Genomic DNA, 11733 nt, shown 5'->3' on the forward strand with positions numbered 1-11733 from the left:
AGTAAACATTGCTTGATTATTTGATAACACAAAGCTACCCATTTCTAAGTTAGAAATGATGAACAAAAAAAAGCAGATAGAAACACCATCCGCCGCTTGTGGACAACTCTTTACAAACGAACCATATATTTATGATTACAGAACAATATATCACACGTACATGACTTTAAATGGAGTCTGTTTAACCCACTAATATAAAATCGGGTTTAACCTAATAATTCTTGGCTAATACTGGCTTCAACCTCATTTATTTAGTCAGGCGTAGATTGCCGAACTGTGGACTTGAGGCTCCATACTTTGCGTCACGTTGTTGGAAAGTTTTATTCCTCATTTTGAAACCATGGATGCTTTATAGTAGTGACACAGAGTTGCACTATTTTTTATAATGGCCTAAGAGTGTGGACCGGCGTGGTGAGGTGATTAAGGCACTCGACTCGTAATCTGAGGGTCGCAAGTTCGAATCCCCGACACACCAAACATATTCGCCCTTTCAGCCGTTGGAATGTTATAATGTAATAGTCAATTCCACTATTCGTTTGTAAAAGAGTAGCTAAAGAGCTGTTGGTGTGTGGTAATGATTAGCTGCTTTCCCTCTAGTCTTACACTGCTAAATTAGAAACGACTAGCCCAGATAGCCCTCGTATAGCTTTGCGCAAAATTCATAACAAACCAAACCCTAATTTTAATATGACCAGATTAAAGCTAAAGAGTTAGGCATACCTACCACCACCAACAACAACAACTCGTGGACTACTCTAAGTTGATTCAATCATAACTCATTTAACGCACCCAAGTCTTCAAGCTGCGATGAGCGATTTTGCGACAACCATTTAAAGTTTGGGCAAGCTAACTAATGGTCACGCCTGACCAATTTTAAATATACATGAACATTTAAGCAGATAATCAAAGGCCCAACTTTTGGTATCTCTCGTACAGTTCCAGAAACCAAAATAATATTGAAAAATATATTTACAAATATATTACACCAGGTAGCTTTAGCTCTGTAATAGTTGGTCTAAAATGAATCAACCTTGCTACACTGAAAACACAAATTATTTTGGAATTTCGCACAAAGCTATTCGAGTGCTATCCGTCCCTAATTTAGCAGTGTAAGACTAGACGGAAGGCAGCTAGTCATCATCACCCACCGCCAACTCTTGGGCTACTCTTTTACCAACGAATAATGGGATTGACCGTCACATTATAACGCCCCCACGGCTGAAAGGGCGAGCATGTTTGGCGCGACGGGGATGCGAACCCGCGACCCTCAGATTATGAGTCGCACGCCTTAACACGCTTGGCCATGCCGGGCCGTGAAAACACAAAACTGTCAGTTTTATAACCAGAGTTTATAATGTTTACTGCAGTTTCTTCGAGAATATTCAACTTATAAATTCCCATTTAAAAAAAAACGTCTCGAGTTCCTCATATCCTTGCAAAATTTTTAATTTCATTAAGAAATGTTTATAAACCTTTTGGCGTTATCTGCAGTTAAAAAAATCGCATTTTAGGTTTAATTGTTTCGTTAATGATGGAACGTAAGGGACCAAAACCTTTTTCACAGTTTATTATGAAAGATAAAGGCTGGAAAATGACCATATAATTTTAAACCATTTCTCTCATAGGAGGTAATATGATGGCACATTGAAACTTTTCCCATCACTGTAGACACGCTAATACATGATTCACAATTCTATATGGATAATGATTACATTTCAGTTTGAATCACTTACGAATAATTTCAGTGAATTATGGTTTATATTTATCTCACTAGATGACACTAGTAAATATTGTTGAATTTAAGAAGTGCTACAAGTTATGAATAGTTTACTGTAGTACGTTTTAATTGACTGTATAAATATATATACATTACTATAAATACAACGTTACTAAATTATTTTTGTTATAAATAAGGAAGGAAGTGAGAATTGTTTGAACTTTTATTAGTAAATATTACTTGCATAATTTCATATTTACTTTACCAGGTGGCAACTGTATCGATATTTGAGATTCAAATTATGTTTACAGTACACAGTTTTCGAATTGAATAGAGAAGCGTATGGCAACTGGAATACTACCGAAATGAAACAGTTATGTCGAGAAGCAGGAAAAATACACGGTAGAACAGATGAGTTAAATCTTTATGGTTGTTAAATAGATATTTACTATGTTACGTATTTTATTTCTAGATTGTTCTAGAAGAATTCTTGTGCTTGAAATCGTTCTTATTGACATAGGTAACATTAGAACAACATAAATCCGTCTGTTATTTCAACACAGCGTACTCAAAAGAACTACTTCATATTGTTTATTTGGACTACCTGCTATGTCCACATGGATCGAACGCCGGATTTTAGCATTGTAACTCCTTAGGCCTACCGCTGTCCCACCCGAGGACAAATGTTTGGGGATAATTTAGTGGAATTTTGGTATTGTCTCCGTAATGTTTCTATAAGAGTTAATGTAGACATAACATTGCTAATTGATGACGTCCTTACATGATAAGTAAGTAGTTACACTCGCGAACGGTAGTAACAAAAATTAAATTCAAAAAAAAAAAAATTCCTGTTTTTATTCATTCCTTAAGTTTTTATAGAATTATTTATAATGGTGAACTAGACGAATAGAGTTTCAAATGCAACCGGTATTTCCAGTGTTTTACTTAAGAAAACTACAAAAAATGCCTTAAACAGACAATTCTTGCTATGTTTGTCAGTTGATCATCCTCCACCCCTTTTCGGAGATGCAATATGGCTAGATGTCATTGTATTAGTTCCATCTCTTTCCGATAGGTGTTGTTGCTGTTTCTTGTTTCATTTGTTAAATTTTGCGCAACATTACTCGAGACGTAATTTAACTATAAAGTGATAGACTATAGGAGAAAAGCAGCCAGTCAACAAACTGACCGTTCTTGGGCACATTTCGGCAAACTTTTTTTTAACCTGAAAATGACCTAAGAAGGTCAAAACATTGTTCTGTACTTTATTTTTTTTCAAGTTTTAATTCCCATACAAGCAGCCTTTAAAAATACATTTTTACTCTAAGTGGGTTTCTCCTCATCATGGAGGCCATGCACTATCAGTCTTATCTAATGATTCTGCTTCTTTAAAACAGTCCTGAAGCGTTGTTTTCGTTGCAAAAGGCTCCGTCATAGGGTTATGATATCCAACAACACCACGCATCCCTGTAGGCTTTCTATAATCCATCTAGTAACCGAGGATGACAGTTTCCCAGCGCCCGTTTAAATAGCACAATTAGACAGAAATCCACAGGTACTACGATCATTGTCTTGGCCAGTGTGGAATAGCATGAACGTGTGTTGTATATTCTGTTGAAACCACAGATTAAAATAATTCATATAATGATTTCTCTCATTACTGTGGGATCGTCGGCACTGAAAGGTACATTAAAGAAAGTTTACTTTCAGCTTAAGACTGGCCTACTTAACGATTTACAAACCTCACTAAGCCTAAAATTATTATACATTTGCGCACTCGAAGGTCAACTGCTTCGTAATATATTTTATAATCCGTTGTTGTGTTTCTGTCGTCCCTGTTTTAGTTCTTTCCTGTCCGTTGACCACTTTACCCATTATCAAAAGATTAGTGGTTAGCATTAGATAATAAATATCTTTGCATCGCTATTTTCAAATTTCGTTGAAGATGGAATAAACGTATTCCGAAACGTTCGAATTTTTAAAATAAAATGTTTTGTGTTTAGTCAACTGTCTACATCTTTATTATTAGGCCTGGTATTGACAGTCTTAAGTAAGAAAGAAATGTATACATAATAATGTAATTTAGATAAAACAAATTATTTACTTACATCGACTAGAAGCGTTGTTGATTTTTTTTAAGTAAAAATGATGTCCATAATGAGCACAAATATCGTAAAGTTACAATTAGAAATGTAACGACGAACCACAATGAGAATATGACATGTTAACAATATCTAACTTAAAACGTTGTTACTAGAGGGCGGCACTAAGCATAGCAGATATTGATATAGTTGTTTTGCTCGGAAATTACAGGTAATATTTAATTAATTTATAACAGTATTAATTAAACTGTGTGAGCTATTCCTCGTATGTATCTCTCCTTGTTTGTACTTTAATATCAAAATCAAACATGGCTTCTATGTTGTTTTATAAATGTACGTTAAATACGTTGTACTTCATATTCACGTTTTTAACACTTTTTTGTTTTCCCATTATTTGCTTTCCTTCTTTCTATTTTCTTTTTCGGCCCCACATGGCCAGGTGGTTAAGGCACTCAACTCGAGGGTTATGGGTTCGAATCTCCGTCACACACAACGTGTTCGCCCTTTCAGTCGTAGGGTCGTTATAATGTTACGGTCAATCTCACTATTCGTTAGTAAAAGAGTATCCCAAGAGTTGGCGGTGGGTGATGATGACTAGCTGCCTTCCTTATAGTGTTAGATTGTTAAATTAGGGACGGCTAGTGCAAATAGTCCTCGTGTGGCTTTGCGCGAAATCCAAAACAAACAAACTCACTGAAAAAACTACAAAAACGAAGCCTAAAATGTGTCGATTTTTCAGAGGGAAAAGATATATCAATAAGATGTTATATCGATTTTGTTTTTAAATAATTTTCTACGTAATTTTAACTCTGAATGTATCATAATAAGAGTCATAAGAATATATCTTCTGCTATTCCATGTCATATGTGGCCCGGCATGGCCAGGTGGGTTAAGGTGTGCGACTCGTAATCTGAGGGTCAGGGGTTCGCATCCCCGTCGCACGAAACATGTTCGCCTTTTCAGCCGTGGGGGCGTTATAATCTGACGGCCAATCCCATATTCGTTGGTAAAAAAGTAGCCCAAGAGTTGGCGGTGGATGATGATGATTAGCTGCTTTCCTTCTAGTCTTACACTGCCAAATGAGGGACAGCTAGCGCAGATAGCCCTCGTGTAGCTTTGTGCGAAATTCAAACCAATTTCCTTTTTCTTTCTTTTTGCATGGTGGTTAGGGCACTCGGCAAACAACCTATGGGTCGCATTTTTTAATTCCATCAGCGATCGTTCTCGCCCTTTTAGCCTAGAGGGCGTTCAAGTGTAACGACGAATTCCACTGCTCCATCAAAGTGGTTCACGAACTGGCAGTGGGTGATGTTGACTCGTTGCCTTCCATCTAATCTGTCCATTTTTAATTGGGGACAACTAATGCAGATAGCCTATGGAGTAACTTTGCGCAGAACGTAACAAACAAATAAACATTATGTTTATTTTTACTTTTATTGTTTGTTTGTTTTTATATTTTTCTCCTGTTTCACTTTGCTTACCTCCCCCACTCCCGTATCTTTTTATTATTATTTTTGTCTATTTATTACTTTATTTGTCTATTTATTACTTTACTTATCTCTATGTAAGCCTCTTCCCTACACTTCTATTTATTACTTTACTTATCTCTGTGTAAGCCTCTTCCCTACACTTCTATTTATTACTTTACTTATCTCTGTGTAAGCCTCTTCCCTACACTTCTATATTAATACTTATCTCTGTATTTACTATTTATTACTTTACCTCTGTGTAAGCCTCTTCCCTACACTTCTATTTATTACTTTACTTATCTCTGTGTAAGCCTCTTCCCTACACTTGTCATTCCTTCAGCTGTTCCTACTCTCCCGTTTCTCATTGTTCTTTCTGGCTATTTTTTTTACTGCTCTTCCTATTTCATTTTCATTGTTATTTTAGTATTTTATGTCATTGTTGTTATTTGTTTCTATATATTGTACATACCGTTCCCCTGTCCTTACTGTTTGCTATCTGCTACTCTTGATTTCCGTTACCTTGTTTTTCCTTTTCATTTTTTTCCATTTCTCTAATTGCTTCTCGGTGTTAAATATAAAACTTGTTATTAACGGCTAACGATAGTTTCTTTGTTTGTTCGCTCTGCACAAAGCTACACAATGGGCTACCTCTGCTTTACCCACCGCGGTTATCGGAGCCCAATTTATAGCGTTATAAGCTCTCCGACTTACTGATGAACAAAGGCAGAGTCGTAATAAACGTTAAACAGAATATTACTTCCTGTAGAGTCAAAATGTTTAACAACTGTAAGACAATTCATGTATTTTCGGAATAGTGTCCATAGTGTTGAAAATGAGCGTATAGTGTGTACGTAACAAGACAAGATATGCTAACTTTCAAGCAATTTTATGAAAATAATGCCAGAAAATGTCCTCTGTCGTTCTTGGTCACAACTAATAGAATAAAAGTCACATTTTATAACATTTTCAATGGTAATTAAACGCAGGTTCTTCTGATATGTTATATCAATATTGACGAAAACTTAGTCAAAACATACTAGCAGACGAAAACAACATGAAGAATTATTTGTAGCCACGTGTGTGATATTTGTTCTTAGTAAAATCAATACTTTGGTCGAATTGAAAAGAAAGAGAACGTTCATTGCAGATATTGGACAAAAACAATGCAATTTCTGTAATCACAGCTGTTTCCTATACGCAACGTATTTTGTTGTTATAAGTTCTGCAGAGGTGGTTTCTTTTATAATAATTTATCTAAAACTATCTGTCATGCTTGTAGCCATATAGTTCGAACGAAATCGGTCTTAAAAATAAAATGCCGTTTTGTGAACTGTATTTAATTTTACCTTGGCGGCTACCTGGAGGGGTTAGCTACTTTAACCACTCGCACCATTATACAGCAGTGTGTTGTCTGTCACGCAGTCAAAATCACTAAAATGTGTACTCTGTATGTTACAACACAGCATGACATATGAACTTGAAAAGCAAGAAATAAAAATATTTGTTACTCTTAATTTTGGTTTTGTTTACTCGTGGAACAGAACACTTTCGCGGACCATGCGGAATTACATATTATATATTATAAAAAATGATTTTTCTTTAAGACAAACAGATCATGTCAAAATGTAATATTACATGATAATACCAAATACACCATAAATAATAGAATGTATAATTAAGTATACTGAAGGATCATGTCACTGAAAACGGACACACTTTCAGATATAGTCTCGTTAAAAGAGTGACAATCAACCCCATCTTCTTGTGTAAAAAATAACAAAAGCAGCGAGTACTTGTAACTAGTTCCCCCTCCCTCCCACCTCTAGTCAATAGTTTTAAATACAAGTATCGTTCGGTTAGAAATTACCAATAACGGAAATCAAAATTCTGGTGAAAAAATAATTCCATAAATATTTACTATTTTCACACTATATTTCCTCGAGGCAATAAAAGCATTTGGTTCTAGGAAATTACTAATACGTTCTTAAATTTTCTCTGTTTACTTACAAAACAAATTTCACTATTTCTTCCTCACTGATGGGCCGGCATGGCCTGGTGGGTTAAGGCGTTCGACTCGTAATCTGAGGGTCGCGGGTTCGAATCCTGGTTTCAGCCGTGGGGGCGTTACAATGTGACGGTCAAACCCACTATTCGTTGGTAAAAGAGTAGCCCAAGAGTTAGCGGTGGGTGGTGATGACCAGCTGCCTTCCCTCTAGTCTTAAACTGCAAAATAGGGACGGCTACCGCAAATAGCCCTCGTGTAGCTTTGCTCGAAATTCAAAAACTAAACGATCCATTGATGTGAAATATCAATAAACAAACTGATGACAGTTAGAACTAACACAAGATAGGTCACAACATGATAAATCGAGCACTTCCGACAAATATGCCTTCCTTCTTGAGATCCTACAAATCATCCCTGAATAAGGAAATGTTTGGCTATCATGCTTCTCGCTTTGCAATAAAGAAATTTAACATTTTCCTGGTTGGCGATTTGTTTTTCCAAAAATTTGAAGAGTATTATTACACATACACAGAAAATCATATGTTTCATGGATTACCACAAGTGGAGCTCATACACGTGTTGTCTCTGCAATTTATAGTGTTTATAGCATAAAAGATGGCTGATGTTCAGAAAAGACGAAAATCCGATTAAAGTTCATAAAAAAACAACCAACAGATAAATACTTTGTTTACTCTTACTTAAATCGTATGCTTTCATTGATTAGATTTTCTATGAAACTTAAAAAGAAATATACATCTATCACAAGTTGTTCATAATTTGTGAAAAGGCTTAACATTTCCTTGATAATTGGTTTCCATATGTTGTCGTTGTCCTTAACTTGAAATAGTAATGACTTCACCATTTTTTGACACTAGTAACATATGAGCAAATATTCGTTTCTTCTTCCTACATTTTTGTTTCACGGATACGTTTATTTACCATTATTCAGTATTGTTACTAAATGTTGTTAAAATTCAATATTGTTACTCAATATATATATATATATATAACCATTAAATGACAATAGGTTTACAACTGTTGGTTTTTTTTCCTATCTGGACGTCATCTTATACGACACATGTGCTAAACAACTGTACTAAAGACTCTTAAGGTTTAGATTTAGCTGTTTTTAATTTTGAAATACTGTTTAAAGTGAAACCAGCGCCAGTAGCACCTTCTACCACTCTTAGAACCAAATGACGGAATTTACTGTTGTTCTTATAACACACTCTAAGCTGAAAGTGCAAAGCGAATTTGGCAGTACCGCGGCTCGAATTTTGGACCTTTCACCCTTCAGCCCATCATGCTACCCACGAGGCTACTTCTGACTTCAAACTGCTTGAAGGAATAAAGGTGTAGTAATATAGTACTTGACCATATAAGTCCAGAAGTTATTAAGTTCATGGGACATGATACTAACAAACAAACACAACTAACGCCAGAAAATTAGCGGAGTATTATAAAATAAACGTTTTGGCAAATACAATGTGTATCCTTAATCTAGTGAACAGTGGTTCATTATTAACAGTATCGATTTCTATATCAATCCTTCCGTTTGCCTACTTCTTGGGAAGACGCAGCAAATAGGAATCTAACAATTACTTAAATTCTGATTTTGTTTTTTGCTTTTTCAGTATTTTCAGGCAGTTTTACAAAAAGGGACATCAGCGCATAGTCATTTGTGATTTCTAACTGATAAACAAGAGGGAAGTTAACAACATCAACTGTCAACTTTCGAAATGAGTGCTACTTTTATTGCACGTTTTTATGAGAACGGGCCGCGAACAAATGAACCTCCGGATTCGCAGTCACAACACACTAACCATTAGGCTACACCTAGACTTTTGTAAATATTGGCGAATTGTATATTGTACTTTGGAATTTGTTCTTTTTATTTTAGTGCAAAACTATACAACGTGGCTCTCTGTGAAATCGAACCTCGGATTTTAGCGTTTGAAGTCTGTAAATTAGTAAGAATTCCTTATCATAATAGATAAACGGTTTTACTCTATTAGAAACAAATCATTTTATAATTTTGTTTAATTTATTACGCTTTCTGTAAATGCACTTCCAAGCGCTTTTAAAGCATTATGTTTTTTCCTTCCAAAGGTTAAAAGTTAATTTGGCAGATCTAGCAAAACTTCTGTGTTCAATATAAACAATAAAGACCTAAAATAAGGTACAATAAAATTTTATAAATATAAACTGAACGTTCACATGAAGAATATTTTGTATTTTTATTACAAAAATTAATTTTTACAATTATTTGTTTCATCGCTGGGAAATAGATGAAATATGTGTGTGTTTCATAATAGCAAAGCCATATCTACTGTGTCCACCGAACCCCTGATTTTACCGTTGTAAGTCCGAAGAATTACCGCTGTACTAGCGTGGTACTAAAAGAAACACAAAACATACAACAAAAGATAGTAATAACTTCGAAAATAAAACTAGTTACAAATGAGTAATGGGCACCGGATGGTATTACATGATCAGGAATGTTGTAAATGCAATCGACTCTACATTTTAAATTACAAGAGCCGAAGTGAAAATTCAAAAATTATTTTAATCAGTTAAGCTTTTGAAGGTGGATTAAATTATTTGCAATGAGAAAAACAACGATAACATGATCACGTGGGATAAAATTTTGAACAAATAGTATTCTATCCACGTGAATAGGATCCTAAAATTCGTTTTATAAACTTGTAAATATTATACCCTAATCAGGGCCTTTTTATCTACTGGGTGAAGGAGGCAGATATCCAAGGCCCATTGTTGTGAGTGTAATAATAGACACTAAAATAATAATAATAATGAACCAGTTTTTAAAAATAAATATATATTTTTATTTCCTTAATGTTTTTCACTAATAAATTCAGTTTATCAAATTATACGGTGTTTTCTGTGAAAGCTAGTTTATATTCTGCCCACGGCCCACAAATGCTTTGACGTGGCCCTGATCCTGATTTTTCTGAAATTCAAAACCCAGCCTGCTATTTGTTGCCCGTTTATTTCTGTGTATGTCTTGATTTTTTATGAATCCCAGTTTATTTGTTTGTTTGTTTTTGCGAACGTCCAATCTTGAGAGTTTATGAGAATATTTTTCATAGGTCGCATGTAATATTAATACATTTGTTACGATATATTAAGGCGCTCGACTCGTAATCTGAGGGTCGCGGGTTTGAATCCCCTCGCATCAAACATGCTCGCCCTTTCAGCTGTGGGGTCGTTATAATGTTACGGTCAATCCCACTATTCGTTAGTAAAAGAGAAGCCCAAGAGTTGAAGGTGGGTGATGATGACTAGCTGCCTTCCCTGTAGTCTTACATTGTTAAATTAGGGACGGCTAGTGCAAATAGTCCTCGTGTAGCTTTGCGCGAAATCCAAAACAAACAAAACTAACCAAAGTACCCCACTGGTACAACGGTAAGTCTACGGATTTGCAACACTAAAATTAGATGTTTCATTCCACACGGGGGACTCAGCCCGATGTGGCTCAGCTATAAGAAAACACACACCCTCTTCACAGAAACTCGTTACAATCTCATTTTTCGTTTCGCCTACATAGTTCTGTAATCAAACCCGGTTCGTTTGGTTGTCTGTAATTTCGTGAGGGGTTTCACGTGCAGGAATATTTTACTCCACTATTTCTCAACAGCACACAGATTGTATGCATCTTGAACCACACGTACGCATTAGGTTATACGATGTTACGAGAGGCGATGTCGTTCTAAGTAACAGCAGTGCTCAAAGGGTATTGGGAAAAGAGGGCGTGTCTTTTTCTAAAACATTACGAACCTTTTCCTGAATACAATGAAACTGAACGATTTACACGAAATTCTAGGGTTTAGTTTTGTTTTTAAATAATAAGATATTGATACAAGAAAAGACAGGTGTTTTAAATTTTAATTTTATCTACATTAAAATTTGAAACTGATAAATTTTGGAACGTGTGAAGGAAATTATTATTTTTTGATGGTGGTAAACAAAACTCCAAACTCGCATAGCAGTGCTCCAGGTAACATAAATAAACAAAACTCCAAACTCGCATAGCAGTGCTCCAGGTAACATAAATAAACAAAACTCCAAACTCGCATAGCAGTGCTCCAGGTAACATAAATAAACAAAACTCCAAACTCGCATAGCAGTGCTCCAGGTAACATAAATAAACAAAACTCCAAACTCGCATAGCAGTGCTCCAGGTAACATAAATAAACAAAACTCCAAACTCGCATAACAGTGCTCCAGGTAACATAAATAAACAAAACTCCAAACTCGCATAGCAGTGCTCCAGGTAACATAAATAAACATAATTTTTTCATGGCAATGAAAGAGTTAATGCGCTTTCTTTCAAAATATAAATTTAAAAGGTGACTTATAAATTAGACAAACGTCTGTACAAATACATGGTTTAGGGTAGAAATAATTATGACATCAATA

Source organism: Tachypleus tridentatus, chromosome 3 (assembly GCF_004210375.1).
Source record: "Tachypleus tridentatus isolate NWPU-2018 chromosome 3, ASM421037v1, whole genome shotgun sequence".
NCBI lineage: Eukaryota > Metazoa > Arthropoda > Merostomata > Xiphosura > Limulidae > Tachypleus > Tachypleus tridentatus.